This window comes from Diabrotica virgifera, chromosome 3 (genome assembly GCF_917563875.1).
Source record: "Diabrotica virgifera virgifera chromosome 3, PGI_DIABVI_V3a".
NCBI lineage: Eukaryota > Metazoa > Arthropoda > Insecta > Coleoptera > Chrysomelidae > Diabrotica > Diabrotica virgifera.
This window is the reverse complement of record NC_065445.1, coordinates 69,570,790-69,589,395: the sequence shown is the minus strand read 5'-3', so window position 1 is coordinate 69,589,395 and position 18,606 is coordinate 69,570,790. Positions and strand designations below refer to the sequence as shown.

Genomic DNA, 18,606 nt, shown 5'->3' with positions numbered 1-18,606 from the left:
CATATTTGTACTTATAGCCAGGGAGTTAGTGTCAAATTTGACCGGAGCATTTTAGCATGGCTGCTTTCTTTTTATTTGTGTTCCAAAGCTTATTAACAAATGATGTGTCAGCTGGCCCAAAGCCGGGGATTTTAGACAAGAAAAGGTAAAATATGAAACTTGATGGAAAAATGCTGCAACTTATGTCAAATATTTATCTACCTGACTTACAACTATTAATAGCCTTGCTGACTTCGCTCCTAGCTTTCAATCAGGCAGTCTGGGTTCAAATCCTGGCGTTGAATTTTTTTTTGTTTTTAAAATTGACATTTTATTTTGAAAAATATATATTTTTATAATTTGTACCACGTTTTTATTATTTATACGAGACAATATAAAAAAATCTGTATGTCTTTTATAGAATTATGCATAGAACTTATGAAATAGAACTATGCATTTGATCATAAATATTATGATTGACCTTAATAAGCAAAGTTGTTGTACATGAACCCCTGAAGCTTCCTGAGTTAGTACAACCAATCTAAGCGAAAAAGGGGGTTGCCCTCCCCACCCCCTCCCGACATTTTTTTTATTTTTTTGGACAAACTGTTTTTTCTTAATTTTATATGATGTAGAACCAAAAGATACATACAACCCTAATTTTTCACTTTTCTATCACCAACCCCCATTTTTTAATAGCAATCTAAATATTTCCCTGTTCTCTATAATATATAAAAATAAATGTTTGTCTGTAGTATGACCCTTATAGAATCGTAAACTATGCATTTAATCATAATATCATAATATTATAATCACCTCAAGCAAAGTTATTGTACATGAACCCGGGAAGGTTTCTGAGTTAATACGACCAACCTAAGTAATCATTATTTACGCAGACACCACAAAAACAAGTATATTCAAATGGGAAATAAGCCACAATTTTACCTAAAAATGATTTTATTAACGTTTCGACGCCCAAGTCGGGTGTCGTTGTCAAAATACAAAATAATACTAAATAAACAAAAATGTTGTTGCTTAGTAAAAAATTCTTCTAATAATTTATTTAATCTGACTCATTTATATCGGCAATTCAGACACGTATTATACATTTTAAAGTAGACGACTTTAAAATGATATTGCCAATATTGATGAGTTGCGTTCCTGGGACGACTTTACTAAAAGATAGCTCATTCGATTACATGAAATCAATCCCAACTCAAGAATATCCGCCACAAAAATCATAGCATGTGATCTGTCTTTAAAAAGACAACCAAATGCAACGGTGGCACTGAAATTCTCGCGTTAGAGATTCCATAGTAAATCACGAGGGAAAACCAGGAAAAACCTCGTGATACTATCCCGACATCGTAAGTATTTGGGTTTACATTTAGTTTACTCTCAAAAATAATACCAAATTCTGACTTGATATTTTAAATTTTAATTAATACTAAAATACTAAATATGTACTAACTCGATATGTTACTGATTTACTAATTGTGGTATTTTCTTTCTATTGACTTCCTCCTTTAATATGGTTAACCACATCCTACTGCATTCTACCGAGGAATTTGCGACACAATTGGTTTCATTTAACATAATAATTAGAGCCGCTTCTTTGATTTTTCTCTTTTTACTATCTGCTTCTTTTAGGACTATACTTGAATCTCTCCACTGAACACTATGTTCATTATCCCATGCGTGTTGACATATTTGAGATCTATCAAATTCTCTATTTTTTATATAAGACTGATGTTCATTTACTCTAACGTCTAATGGTCTTGACGTTTCACCTATATAAAATTGTTCGCATTCACAAGGTATTTTATAAATACAATTCTTTGTTCTTTTTTGTTCACTGTTAGAATACATTAGATTGGATCGAATGGAACAGAACAACTTAGAACGGGATCCTACAACATTCACAAGAAATAATACGAGGAAAATATCAATACCATATGTAAAAGGACTCTCCGAGAAACTTAAAACAATAGGAAATAAATTCAATATATCAACAACATTCAAAACAACAAACACATTGAGATCTATTCTATCTAAAACTAAACCTAACAGTGAACAAGAAAGAACAAAGAATTGTATTTATAAAATACCTCGTGAATGCGAACAATTTTATATAGGTGAAACGTCAAGACCATTAGACGTTAGAGTAAATGAACACCAGTCTTATATAAAAAATAGAGAATTTGATAGATCTCAAATATGTCAACACGCATGGGATAATGAACATAGAGTTCAGTGGAGAGATTCAAGTATAGTCCTAAAAGAAGCAGATAGTAAAAAGAGAAAAATAAAAGAAGCGGCTCTAATTATGCTAAATGAAACCAATTGTGTCGCAAATTCCTCGGTAGAATGCAGTAGGATGTGGTTACCCATATTAAAGGAGGAAGTGAGTAGAAAGAAAATACCACAATTAGTAAATCAGTAACATATCGAGTTAGTACATATTTAGTATTTTAGTATTAATTAAAATTTAAAATATCAAGTCAGAATTTGGTATTATTTTTGAGAGTAAACTAAATGTAAACCCAAATACTTACGATGTCGGGATAGTATCACGAGGTTTTTCCTGGTTTTCCCTCGTGATTTACTATGGAATCTCTAACGCGAGAATTTCAGTGCCACCGTTGCATTTGGTTGTCTTTTTAAAGACAGATCACATGCTATGATAGTAGTGGATGTTTGTATGTGCAAAATGAGCAGAAATGAGCAGGGTCAACGACCTGGTCATCTGGCAGTGAACATCTGGTCTAAAAATAGGATGGGGGAATATATGATATTGTACTAGCAAAATGAGCAGATCATCGACCTGGCCATCTGGCAGTCTACTGGCATCCGGTTTGAATCTGTGTGCGAAACGAGGAGGCTAATGAACTGGGGCATCTGGCAATTGTGATAAATTAAGAAAGATGATATTGTGGGAACTCATTTCTTGGTCTTTCTCATGCAAAGTTGTCGTAAAGCGGACATTAAGACATAATTAAAAAAGATACCACACACTGTGAGAAACACAGTTGGTATTTTTTTGCGAAGAATATAACTATGCAGAAACCGTCATGTGAAATGAGAACATCTGCTTGTCATCTGCCGATCACAACGCTGAAAACTAATTCTCAGACGGGAATGTAAAAAAACCATCCGTTCCCAGTGGCTTAAAACAAAACAACAAAAAGTTTAGACAAACATATTCCCGGCAATTAATAGTGTCTGACTTTCAATTCCCATCGCATCTTTAATCACATCTGGCTTGCTATTACGCATCATAAAATTTTTTCCATATATGCAGGATGTTTGCCTCTACTTATTATTAAACGTTATAGCAAGCACAGGGGTGTCCTAAGACCTATTTATCTCTCTTTAAGCTATCAATTATGTATTCATATTTTTTAAGACAAAAATTATTGAAAATAACCATATAATAATGCTCTTATTAATAATAAATGTTATAGCAAGCACAGGGGTGTCCTAAGACCTATTTATCTCTGTTTAAGCTATCAATTATGTATTCATATTTTTTAAGACAAAAATTATTGAAAATAACCATATAATAATGCTCTTATTAATAATAAATGTTATAGCAAGCACAGGGGCGTCCTAAGATCCATTTTCCTCCTCTTTAAACAATTTATGTATTAATATTTTTTAAGACAAAAATTATCGAAAATAACCATATAATAAGTTGTCATACATTGTTTCTGTCTTTTAAAATCAGGCTCATTAAAAAATTATTCAATAGATTGCTACGTTTTTATTATAATCGGTTGCATGTGATTTTTTTCAATTATTTTTTAAAATAAGTTTTATACCTTAGTCAAACTTTGGTTAATGCAAAAATTTTTATGTAAAAATTAATAAAGCGTCCTTTTATCTTTTCAAATAATTATCAGAAATACGCAAACACTGTTTAAATTTTTTCTTAATAACAAATGAGAGAAAACACATGATATTCATGTGGGAATTCATTTCATGGTTTTTCTCACGCAAATTTGGAGTTGTCGTAAAGCGGACATCTGGACCTAATTAAAAATTTAACTGAACCCCTACACATACGTGGGTGGTATTTTTGTGAAAAATATAACTATGCAGAAACATAACACAAACAGACTGTGAGAGACACATGGATGGTGTTTTTTTGCAAAAATCATATAGATGGTGATTCAGTTCCCACAGTTCCTTAAGAAGGAAGCTCTATTTCCATGGAGGGGGGGTAAAAACTTACAAGCCAAGCACCGATATGGGCGTGGTCTAGCTATCCCATTGGTGTGCCTCGTGGGTAACAAAATGTTCTAAGAAGCGGGGGATTTTAAAATTTTTAGATTGGTCTGCAGATACTCTTTCCCACTTCAAAAAGTTATAAAACCATATCCAGCAAGTAGATTAGTTTTATTAAAATCAGTAAGTTCTGTCGAATATTCCAAAATGAAAGTGAAGTTTGCAGTAGCTGAATGTTCGAAATCAAGTGCCAAAATTATTTCGCACTTCAGTCCCCCCAATGGGAAAAAATTTAGTGGCTTAGCTTGGATGGGGAAAATTTAAATAAAGTGAACTTCCAGCGTGGAACTAACCGAAGGAGATTTTACTTGCCACCGGCCACTGGAGGCCATTTGAACAACAAGTTATGGCGTCATCCACCCCAATAATCGACCCGAAATACGATACTGTATCATCTGACGACGAAGGAGAAACAGAAATAGGTAATGGCTCTTTTCACGGGTCAAATCTTATTCAGAGTGATGATTTTAATGAAAGCATGGAAGTGTACCTCATGGTGAAAAAGAAGAAGACGATCTAAATATTACCACAAATTATGATAATATTGACAAAACTGTCAAAACTACGGATTATGAATATGACAGTAAACATTTGTAAGTGAAAATACTCGTTATTTGGAAGAAAACCAGATGGGCTGTGCTACTTAAGATTAGTGGTTATGAGAAAAAACGCGATAGGGCTCAAAAAAGTTTGGACATTGGCATCTGCAACCACATTCTGGCGTCTATATTGAGGTGTAAACCTGGGGGATAATTAGTGTGGATTGCAGTGATAAAAAAACGTTATATTTTGTTTGTATGCTGAATTGTTTGTTTAACTATGTAAATTAATAGCACTCTGTTTATTAGTTTATTTATTTAAAGAATTTTTTTAGTCAAAAAAGTATAAAGAAGTTAAAGAAGTATTTCATTTTGGAATATTAGACAAAACTTACTGATTTTAATAAAATAAACATTTTATATAATATTTTAGTTTTTTTACCCACACCTTAATAGCAGGTAGAAGGTATTGTCACATCACCGACGAAGTAAGTTATACTATAATGCACACAATAATAACATGCAAAATTACAAAATAGAGCCAACAATACAACTACCTAGTTTGCTAATAATTACCTCGTAATATATAAACATTCACCTATGTAATATTCCGATATTTGTCATCACAAAACACAAATCAAATTCCCTTTATAAACTTCACTAAACACATTATTTGTCCTTCTCGAATATCACCCGCATTTCAACCGGAGAAGACTAAATTTAAAAATAGACCCCGTGCTGTCTCTAAAATTATGTCATGAACGTACTCGAAAATTTTTTAAGCTAAAATATTTATAGATTTAAAAATTATTTTACCATTCATTTATGAAAATTAAGAAAAGATATTTTAGAATCATATTTTAGAAATACAGGTCTAATCAAAACTTGGAAAACAAATGTTTATTAATAATTTTTAACGGGGGTCCATCAACAAAAATTTTGTCAAAACAATATAATGTTGCATATCAATGAGGAAAAAATATCAAATTCGAAAATATATAACTTATTTGTTTAAAATTTAATACAGGGGGCGTTTCATTTGTACTTAAATAAAATTATTTCACCATTTATTTATGAAAATTAAGAGAAGATATTTTAGAATCATATTTTAGAAATACATGTCTAGTCAAAACTTGGAAAACAAATTTTTATTAATAATTTTTAACGGGGTCCATTAACAAAAATTTTGTCAAAACAATATAATGTTGTATATCAATAGGGGAAAAAATAACAAATTCGAAAATATATAACATATTTGTTGAAAATTGGATATCCGTTAGTCTACTGGCATCCGGTCTAAAAAAAGAGTGGGGGGAATATATGATATTGTAATAGTAAAATGAGCAGGGTCAACGATATGGCCATCTGGTGTGTCTAGACAATATCCTGTCTAAAAATAGCTCAAGGTCAATGATCTGGCCATCTGCTTGTCTAGACAATATCCTGTCTAAAAATATCTCAAGGTTAATGACCAATATCTAAAAATAGCACGGTGGGGGGTAATATTCTCATAATATCTTTATCCTATTTAAGGCAAATTAGCGGAGCTCCTCATTAGTCTATCGTCAATCATGAATACGTGCAGCAGGTGCAACAAATCGTTTTCGCGCTCGTATAACCTGTCGCGACATATGAATATATGTAAAAACGGAAATGTGAATAGTGATAATGAACATAATGGGGATTATTATATTCCCAAAAAAAGATTAAGACCGCTTGGATTGGAAGTGATAGATGCAACTGTTACAAAATTGACACATGCGTTTAAAAACAGAATCGCATCCTATCGTTTTAGTGGTGATAAAAAACTGGATTATCATGGATTTTTAAACGATGTTAAACCCAAAGTTTTGAATATTTTGAGTGAATATCTACATCAGTTCAATAGCATAAAGGTAAATTTTGAAATATTTGGTATTTATCTAAAACCTGACACTAACCTATCAGATATCAAGCATGAACACATGCAATAAAATTATAACTATCAGCACTGAACTGGATGAAGTATTTGATGATTTTAGGGAAGAACTGATGACGCAAGCATCAGAATTTCAAGAGAAAGATTCAAATTGGGTATTGCAGGAAATAATGTTTTTAGATGTTAACATAAACAAATATAGTAGTATTTCCGCATCAACGTATATTCGTCTCCCAACACCTATAGTAAGAAAACAAGCTATTTTAAATATCGAAAACAAAGATAATAAGTGTTTTGCATGGAGTATTATTGCAGCTATTTTTCCTGCTAGTGGCAACCCAAACAAACCAGAATCATATCCACCATACGATACTTTGTTGAATTTTGAAGGAATTGACTTTCCGATGAAACTAAAAGACATTAAAAAGTTTGAGACCCTCAATAATATTTCAGTAAATGTTTATGGGCTAGAATCCAATTTCGTAAATAATAAAAGGCAATATGAAATAGTTGGACCATTGCATTTTACAAGTAATCGCCATGCCACTCACGTGAACCTTTTGCTTATAACAAATGATAAACAAAGTCATTATTGTCTGATTCTAGACATGTCGAGACTTGTAAGAAGTCAAAAAACAAAAAATTGTCGCAAAGAATACTTATGTGATGGATGTCTACAATTCTTTGTTAGCGAAGAAAAGCTAAATAATCACCAAAAAAGCGACTGTTCTCACATTTACACAGAACTTCCCACAACGAAACCTAAAATCAATAAGTTTGGTGAAATGGTGCCAGAAAATATACTAAAATTTATAAATATCCAAAAAATGTTACCTGTGCCATTTGTGATCTATGCTGATTTTGAAAGTTTGCTAAAGCCCATAGACCATGCTGAACCTTTCAATGGAAATTCATATTCCGTTAAAACTGCTGAACACCAAGCATATTCGTTTGCATTTTACCTTAAATGCAACTACGATGATTCACTTTCTAAACTAATAAAATATGAAGGAGAGGATGCTCCCAAAGTGTTTATACAGAAATTGGATGATTTAGTGCATGAACTATATACCAATCATCTTAAACATGTTAAACCAATGTCACCGTTAACAAAAGAAGAAATTGAAAAACATGTGAGCGCTACCGAGTGTTACTTGTGTGGAAAGCCATTCAATCCTTTCAATCATAAGGTGAAAGATCACCACCATCTAAATTCAAAATATCTTGGGGCTTCACATAACTCCTGTAATATAAATTACAAACTCTCAAATACAATACCTGTGTTCTTTCACAACATGAGTAATTATGATTGTCATCTTTTTATTAAAGAGCTTTCAACAACTGGTGAAAAAGTTTCAGTAATTGCACAGACGAAAGAAAAATATATCACAATTTCTAAAAGAATTCTGGTAGAAAAGTCGAAAAATGGCCTAGATAAATACATAACTCTGAAATTTGTTGATTCATACAGATTTTTGGCAAAGTCTTTGGATATTCTGAGCACAACTTTAGACTCGGAGCAGTGTACAGAAATTAGAAAGTATTTCCCAGATACTAAACACTTTGAACTTGTGAGACGTAAGGGTGTCTTTCCTTATTCATATATGGATGGATTTGACAGACTTAAAGAAAGAACACTTCCACCTAAAGAAAATTTTTACAATAATCTAACTAACAAACACATTTCTGATGAAGATTATGCAAGAGTAGTTGATGTATGGAACACATTTGATTGTAAATCTATGAGTGACTATGCTATGGTGTACTTAGTATCAGATGTCTTATTACTGGCTGATGTGTTTGAAAATTTTAGAAAAATATGTCACAAAGAATACAATTTGGATCCTTGTCACTACATAACTGCTCCTGCATTAAGTTGGGATGCTATGTTAAGATACACTGAAATTGAACTGGAGCTTCTTACAGATGTGGACATGGTACACTTTTTTAAGAAAGGAGTAAGAGGAGGCGTCGCACAATGTAGCAAACGAGAAGCGGTGGCAAATAATCAATATGTACCCAACTATGATCCACAACAACCCGAGTCTTACATCATGTATCTAGATGCCACAAATTTATATGGTGCAGCCATGTGTCAATATCTTCCATATGGAAATTTTAAATGGGTAACCGATGTAGAAAACTTCGACTGTTTTTCGGTGGAGAATGATGCGAATAAAGGGTATGTGTTGGAAGTGGATTTGGAATATCCAGCTCATTTACATTCTTTACATAATGATTTGCCATTCTGCCCCGAGAGCATGGTACCTCCAGGAAGCAAATGTCCTAAACTTATCCCAAATTTCAACAATAAAACTAAATACATTATCCATTATCGCAATCTTAAGCAGTGTCTTAGGTATGGTCTGGTACTAAAAAGGATTCATCGTATACTAGAGTTTTCGCAATCACCATGGTTAAAAAAATATATTGATCTAAACACATCACTCAGAAACAAAGCCAAAAACGAGTTTGAACGGGATCTTTTTAAGCTTCTAGTTAATGCAATATTCGGTAAAACTCTAGAGAACGTTGAAAAAAGAAGAGATATCCGCCTGTGCACCCGCTGGGAAACAAAAACAAATTCATTGGGAGCCAGAGCACTTATCTCTAAACCAGAATTCAGGTCTTGTTCCGTGTTTAATGAGAATTTGGTGGCGGTCCATTTGGGTAAAACCAAAATAGTTTATGACAAGCCTCTCTATGTTGGATTTACAATTTTAGATTTATCAAAAACAGTGATATATGATTTTTATTATGGATATATCAAAAAGAAATATGGGGAAGCCGCAAACTTGTTATACACAGACACAGACTCCCTGATTATGGAGATATACACCCCCAATTTCTATAAGGACATGAAAAGAAATTTAGAACATTTCGACACCTCCAACTATCCAACTGATAATGTTCACGGGATACCGAAAACACCGTCAATACTAGGAAAAATGAAAGATGAATTTGCATATTTGCATCTCTACCCATTAAATGTTTCTATGGTACAGGTGCTAAAGCTTATTGCATAGAAGCAAATAAAATAATAAAAAAAGCAAAAGGCATTTCAAAACACGTAACCAAAACACAGTTGCAAAAGAGCGATTATGTACTATTAGTAAAAAAAGGTGGTGTAATCTTTTTGTGTCTAATTTACATACCATATATACGGAACTTAGGAATAAAGTGGCACTATCTTCTAAGGATGATAAACGCTGTGTAATAAACGGTGACGTAAAAACCCTTGCGTGGGGGCATTTTTTAATTAGTCCACATAATGGTACCATAGATGATCTCATAATGTTTGGGAATGAGCTGCTACACACCCCGGAATTAGCCGATTTAGAAAAGATTCCTCTTGAAGAATTGTTTCAAGTCGATTCTTTTCAATATGATTCATACTTGTAAAATTTGTAAATTGTATATTTTTATGTATCAATAAAACGCATATATAAAAACAAATCTTTTTATTTAAAACCTTACACAACTCTATTAATACCATAATTATTGAAAAAGTCGAACATAGGGCTATATAATAAAATATTGGAGATATGACTGTATCCTTTCTAGGTCTTTCATTATAAAGTTCTAACCATTTGGAGTCACTGCTTCTACCACTCATATGTCTAAAACGCAATTTATATTTAGTGCTATTTAATGGTATTTCAGCTTGTAAAGTTGGTAAAAAATTGTTTCCCGGATATGATTCCATTCTTGACCATGTCTCAGGCCATGTCTCATTTAGTGTACCATTACTGTCAAAGCACACAAAAACTTCTCTAACATTGATGGGTTGCTGAATTAAAAGCAGATTTTGCAGAATTGCTTGTAAAAAAATACCATCTTAATAATCTCTACCAAGATTTTAGCATCTATTTATAGTAAATCTAACTTTGGACGTGGGGAGTCACACGTATATGGTGGAGATTCCATTAACCCATCACGATAACCTACGCTTCGATGAGATAATCCCATAGGTCTAGTCTCGCTACAAAATACACAAAATTCAAATACCAATTTCCACCCTTTAAATATTAAGCTTCTTGGAATAAGTTTAGTCCCCGACATTTTACGACAAATAAGACAAAGCTTTTGTCGTACAATATAAAAAGGGAGTCTCGTTTCCCACTCGTCACAATTATCCGCATATTTGTATGACATATTATATTTGAACATAACACGTGGTTTCACGTGGCTTACAACGAACTGGTTTATAATTTAGCTTAGCAAGTTTCAAAGGGAATGAGTCCCGCAAGCTGATAAAGTCTGGTATAATCTAGGAGTTTTATTAGGAGTGGGGGGTAGTGAGCCATGCATCTGCAACTGGTATCAACGAGAGTGGGGAGGATATAAGAGTACAGAAACATCGATAATGTGAACAGTATGTGCTCAAGAAGTCTTCGTGAACGTGTTGAACAATTTAGTAAAGGTATTAACAGAATAAAGCGTGATATTTTAGTTTATGAAAAAACAAGAAATATTAAACAGTTAGAGAAGAGTATTAACCAGTTAATAAGAAAATATAAAGACAAAGAATATATGTTTAAAAACTTTTCACGACTTAGTATAAGTGATGCGTTTGCGTAGTGGAAGAGTTTATCTAGCAGAAGAAGAAAATAGACTATTTTTTGTTTCTGCAATCGAGGAGCAAAAGTGGATAGACTTGGTGTTTAAAAACATTAATCGTTTTAACAATAATGGAATGTTGCCAGAAAAGAATTGTGATGAATCAACACCCACAAAAACCTTTGTACCTATTCACAGAAGCAGAACTACAAAACTTTACCATACCATACCATACAAAACGTATTTCGCGAAACAAGTAAGCTATAGCATTATTAATAAATTTTAGTTTTGTTGGGACTTTATTATCATGGGTAAGAAGTTGACCTTCAATATAGAGATAACTATTTGCTGGATATGTGAATGCATCTAAATCTTGAATTGGAATACGTATTTCATCATTATAACCTAACTTTCCAGGAATGTATGGTTGATAGTCCTGTCGCCAGGGGGGGTACAACGGCCTCGTTAATTCAGATGGACTTACTCAAGTTTTTTTTATGTATTTTGACCCGTAGAACACGAATTTTTTGGGTAACAGTTGATCCGGATGTCGATAAGATTGTTATAGACCAAGAACTTGAGGAATCAAATAACAGCGATTTTTGGCAAAACAAAACAATATTTTGTATTTTTTGGGCCATTTTAAGTAAAAAATATTTCTACAAGTTTTTTCGTAGGATGCACAGTTTTCGAGATAAACGCGGTTGAACTTTAAAAAAATCGAAAAATTGCAATTTTTGAACCCGAATAACTTTTGATTAAAAAATAAAATAGCAAGTCTGCTTACCGCATTTGAAAGTTTAAGTCAAATTATATCGGTTTTGATTATTTGCATTGGTAAAAATTTATTTTTTTATTGTTTAACAAAGCTATAAACACGTAGGGTTTCCCGTGCTTTTACATGCGTTTTAACGCATGTAACGTAGAAATAGTCTTGATTGCACTAGTACCTATTCTACCTACTCGTTCGATTTTAAATGAGAAATCATAGAAACATCACTCACGCACTAGTTGTTTGTAGCTTTGTTTAGCAATAACACAATAAATTTTTAGCAATGCAAATAATCAAAACCGACATAATTTGACTTGAACTTTCAAAGGCGCTAAGCAGAATTGCTATTTTATTTTTTAATCAAAAGTTATTCGGGTTTAAAAATTGCAGTTTTTCGATTTTTTGAAAGTTCAACCGCGTTTATCTCGAAAACTGTGCATCCTACTAAAAAACTTGTAGAAATATTTTTTGCTTAAAATGACCCAAAAAATACAAAATATTGTTTTGTTTTGCCAAAAATCGCTGTTATTTGATTCCTCAAGTTCTTGGTCTATAACAATCTTATCGACATCCGGATCAACTGTTACCCAAAAAATTCGTGTTCTACGGGTCAAAATACATAAAAAAAATTTGGGTAAGTCCATCTGAATTAACGAGGCCGTTGTACCCCCCCTGGCGACAGGACTATGATATGTGTGAAATTGATACTCTTCAATAGTGTTGTCATTGAAAGGTTGGCCAGTAACATGTAGAATTTCCATTATATTAAGACTTTAAATCCCAACGATTGCAGAAAGTGGCGATTTGATGATGTTATTATTTTGGAAGGTAATCTCCTTTTATATGTTTTTGCTATAGATGGTTTTTTAGAAGGTGATCTCCGTTTATATGTTTTTTTTATAGATGGCGTTACTATTTTAGAAGGTAATTTCTTTATATATGTTTTTGGTATGTGAGAAAAAACTAAAACCATTATTTATATACGTTTTCTAAGATGTAAATTTACTGTTACTTCTTCTCCCCCAAAGTTAATAGGTTTACCTGCTTGGTTAATAATCTTTACTGTAAGGTTGGTGATTGTCTTGATACCAACTGGATAATACAAAATATTTTGAGGTGCATCCACTATTTTATACCCAATCGGTACTGTTGGAAAGAACTGATGGATAATGTGAACTGGATTCCCATTTAAATAGCATCCCGAAGCAATGTTACAATCAACACATAGGGTGTTTGCTCCCCATATTTCCACGGGTTTATCTGAAACATGTGTTTGGTTTGGAGCTAGTTGTCGTGATTTAAAACCAAATAATAGTCCAATAGAATTTACGGGAAGAAAAGAAATTTCTCGGTTACTCTTAATAACAACTTTTGAAGTTGATAATTGTGGAGTAATTTCTAAAGTCGCATCATTATCAATCTTTTTCATGTTTTCTTGAATAAGCTTTGTAATATCATCCAACTCATAGGCCCCCTCAGGTAACTTGTAGTTATGGGTAAAATTTTTGAAATTCCAGAGAAAAAGGTTATTGCTTTCATCAACATTTGGAATAGTATTAAAACTATAGAAACTGGTTAGACCAATTTCATAATCAAATTCATCTTCAAGGTAAATTGGAGGATTAAAATTATAGCTCAGATTTGAAGAGCTTCCAGTAAGCGTAAAGTTTAAAGACATTTTACGCAAGCAATTAACATTATTTGCTATTTATAGTAGTTGAATAGGAAATCTAATGAGTAATGACCGCACTTGTATGAATCGTTTTGGATTTTATCATAGTTGTAATATATTTGTACATCACCATTACTTAAAAAATATTTGATTACATTCTGTGGTGGAGGCAAATCCCCATACGAATCAAAGTAAATTATATGGGATTTAGATTTTGCATAGGCTACCCAGTGTGTACCCTCACCACGTTTTGAATCTAAATTTATAACACCACACTCGTTTTTATGAATATTTTTAGGTAGCATGTCTCTCATAAATACACCTCTAAAATATGGCAATGTTTTACCATACTTCATTATATCTGTATTTGTTAAAGCGTGATGAGGAAGGTTTAGTTTTTTGAATAAGGTTTTAAGTATAATCCATACCCTTTATACGGTCTTAAATACAATCCTTTGCCTTTTTGTTCCATGGCTAGATTATGGCGTTTTTGTTCTTCAAGATTCATTCGATTGGCTTTCGCATCACCGATGGCCTTGTAAATTCCTGCACCCATTCCTCCGACGGCTCCGAGTGCGCTTAATAAAGGTAAAAGTAATGGTAGAAATCCTCCCTTTTTAGGTGCTTTAATTATTCGTTTTTTTTTATTTATCCTTTTACGAAGAGAACCACCTTTTTTGCGTTTAAGACCCATTCCCAACTTACGTTTTCCTTTCATAGCTGTCGTAACAAACCAGGCGGCTGCTTTTTGTCCAAATGGGGTGTCTTTCGATTTCACAATATCCCACGCTTTGTTTTCTAAGATTTTATCCGCTTCGTGTCTGGTTGATAAATCAGTATGTTTAGAGTATTCAATATCGTGTTGTTTACAAGCCTCGTCTAGTTTATTGATTCCCTTATCCCCTCGCTTTAATCTCTGTTTTAAACGAGTTCCTGGTCCACAAAATGAATATCCGGGGAGATGTAGTTCTAGAGGGAGCTTGTTAATGAGTGAGTTTAATACCCCACGTCCTTTTCTTTTAGTAGTTCGTTGAAACTTTTTTTTCATGGTCTGCCTCTTATATATATAGGTGTTGGGCTATATATACCCAAAGTTTTAAACTCATTTTCTCAATGAAGATTGAACCACAAAAACTCTCTCTTCCCATTACAAACCATGATGATATTACCAAAGAGCTTCAGGTAAAACATGGTTATCTCTTTAATGGGCTCAAAAGGGTTCTAATTGTTGGACCAAGTGGGTGTGGCAAGACTAACGTATTATTGTCTTTAATTGAACATCCAAATGGTCTTAGATTTGAAAATATTTATTTATATTCCAAATCTTTGTACCAACCAAAGTATATATACTTGCGAAACTTGATTGAGCCTGTAAACGAAATTGACTATAAAGAATATGATGATTCCATTAATGTACCACCTCCTGATGATATTAAAGAAAATTCAGTAGTTATTTTTGACGATATTCCGTCATGTGATCAAAAAATTATACAAAATTATTATTGTTACGGAAGACATAAACACTTGGATTGTTTTTATCTATGTCAAACTTATAGTGCAATTCCAAAACAATTAATTAGAGATAATTCTAATTTACTTGTAGTTTTTCACCAAGACTTTACGAATTTAAAACATATCTTTGATGATCATGTAAATATTGATATGACTTTTCAACAATTTAAGGATTTGTGCTCATTCTGCTGGAAAGATAAACATGGATTTCTTGTCATTGATAAAGACTCCCCCAAATCTAACGGGCGATATCGGTGTGGGTTCGATAAGTATATAAGGCTGTAAAGAAGTGGTTTAGAATACACAATGGATCCCAAAGTTACACGAAAACTGCTTTTATCGCGACAAGCATTAAAGAAAAAGTATCGCAGTTTAAAAAGGGATATAGCTCAATCTCAGTCTACATTAGAAAAAAACTATAAGCCAATTACTCAACCACTTAATGAACTTTTACACAAACTCGATACTGTTCCATCTATTAAACAAGAACCAAATATTAAATATGAACCACTCACACCAAAGGACTATAAAATACGAAAATCTAATTATCGTTTAGCATTTTCATCTCCAAATAAGAGTGTATTTTCTGAAAATTCATCTCCAAATAAGAGTGTAATTTATGAACAATCGAAAACACCTACTAATTTTGGAAATGAATCTATTATTCCGAGGGAAGTAACAATACAACCAGAAGAAACTTTTGTGTCGGAAGGACAAGCAAATACCACGGATGAGGATATTAATCGGTATTTTGAGGATACACTTAGAGAATTTAATGAGATGATCAATAATCCAGCTGTAATGAAAAAATTTTATGAAAATTATACTTCACCCTTGCCAAAGAATTATATTAAAGCTAACATTGAAGACACTGAAGGTAATTTCGACCACGACCTGGGAATTTACCACGACCTTGAAACTGAGAAATTTTCTATTGGAGATTCTCAAATTACTTTTGAAGGACCTGACTTAAATATCAACGACGTTACATATCGCGGAACACCTGGTTTATACGAGCTTTTATTTAAAGCTAATCCCGTATCGTTTAAAAAAAGGAGATGTTAATGAATATATTGATATATTACGTAGAACAAATGCGATACATAGAAACAATAATCCTGCATTACCTACAAAAAGTATTCCATCAAAAATAAAGGATAAATATAATTTTATTATTAAACCAGCTTTGGAGACTAGACCTCAACCACCTAGAAGTCGTTTAAATTCGCTTCCTGGAAATATATCAGGAATAATAACACGAAAGCTAGCTAAAGAATTATTGAATAAAAAAGGCGGTGCACTTTACAAAAAATTTAGTGGCAAACAATTAGAGTATAAATACTTTGATGATTTTAATGAACTAATAGATAGATTACAACTGCTCCTAGCATCACTGGCTGCAGGAAACGACGGAGTGGTGAATGAAATTATATCTATAATTGAGGAACTTCGAGAAGGTGGTATAATACAGTAATGCCTATGAATAGATTTGGAAGTCATTTTTTAAAAAGTTGTCAAACTTCTGATTTATCTCCATCACCATTATATTTTGTGTGTGATCCTTCTTCTTTCTATAGTAAATGTGTGTTAACTTTCAAAGGAACGAAAGAAACAAATTTGAACAAACAATATTATATGTTGGAAGGTGGTTTATTTTCATACCAATTTACACTAAGTGGTACTGTTGATCAAGTGCAAATTAATGTTTCAAGTGGAAATGTAATGATAAATTCTAAATCAGTTAATACAGAGTATAAATATGAGCAATTACCAGGAGTAAAGATTTTTAAAGGTGATACAATTTCTTTTAAACTAGATAAAGATTCTACTTTTGTAGTTTATATTACTCTTCGTTGTCCTTTAGAAAAAGATGTCAAACATTAAATCACAAGTCGTACACGAACTGCATAAACCGGCAAAAAAAAATTTTAGACGGAGACATGTAATCATCAAAGGATTAAACGATCTGATTCAAGCAGATTTAGCTATAATGATTCCTTATGCCAAAGTAAATAGTGGATACCAATATATTCTCGTTGTAATTAATGCGTTTAGTAAATTTGTGTGGGCGGAACCGGTTAAAAGAAAAACAGGGACTGAAATTACTAAAGCCATGGAAAAATTTTTAAATCAAATGAAGAAGACACCAAAAAACCTTCAAACAGATTTGGGTAAAGAGTTTTACAATTCTCAGTTTCATGAGCTCATGAAGTCACATGGTATTAACCACTACAGCACATTCTCGAATTTAAAAGCCTCTATTGCTGAGAGAGTCATCAGAACAATAAAATCAATGTTGTGGAGGCAGTTCAGCTTGCAAGGTACTTACAAATGGGTGAATAATCTTCCTAATATAGTTAAAAAGTACAATAATACTAAACATTCAACCACAGGTGCCATTCCTAGCAAAGTTAATGAAAAGAATTCCAGGAATATAACAGCATATAATTACCTTAAAATCATTGACCCTCGAAAAAATAAATACAAAGTTGGTGATTATGTCCGAATTTCGAGATATAGAAATTTGTTTTCTAAGGGTTATTGACCCAACTGGACAAATGAGATTTTTAAAATAAGAAAAGTCAAGCATACAAATCCAGTGACTTACTTACTAGAAGATTCACACAAAGAAGAAATTCAAGGGGCGTTTTACAGCGAAGAATTAATGAAAACCCAGCACCCTGATGTCTACTTAGTCGAGAAGGTATTGAAAAGAAAGTGTAACAAGGTGTTTGTGAAATGGTTAGGGATGGATTCTACTCATAATTCATGGATTAATAAAAATAATGTATTATAATATTAAAATAAAAAACTTTTTACAAAAAAATTATTTTTATTTCACTGGCGTAAATAATTTAACATACACAGTTTTTGTTTATATCTACATATTGGATCATATTTTTCTACTTACGTAGATACTTAATAGCAAAAACACAAAATGTTCCACACTAAGAAGCACATTTACATATAAATTAATTTTTCCATTTAGTTGATTGTTTTCGGTTTGGATTTCTTTATTGATCTGGTATTTCGGAAATTTGGAGTGAATTATTTGTGCGAAACTGCAGTTTGGACTAAATTTGATGTGTTCTTTATAAACATCATCAGTAGCCAACCAATGATAAATTTCTACATGACACCAAAAGCACCTTACAATATCTTCTTTTTGTAAATAGTAAAATCCATATGCTGCTAACTCAATCGAAGGAACCAACCCTCTCCAGTTTTTAAATGTGGATAACCTTCCATAAAAACTATTCAGTTTGTCTGACTCGTCTTCTAGACACATAGTGACTATTAGTTTTTAAAAGATGTGCTCCTACATATAAAATAATTTATTTCTGTAGTGGGAGGGGGGTGTGGTAAA

The 18,606-nt window shown here is 32.5% G+C and overlaps 1 protein-coding gene across 3 annotated transcripts in view; it reads left to right on the top strand.

The window, feature by feature from the left end:
* Positions 1 to 18,606, top strand: part of LOC126881894 (calsyntenin-1) — a 673,839-nt gene that overhangs the window by 456,391 nt on the left and 198,842 nt on the right. The gene's annotated exons all lie outside the window — the stretch shown is intronic.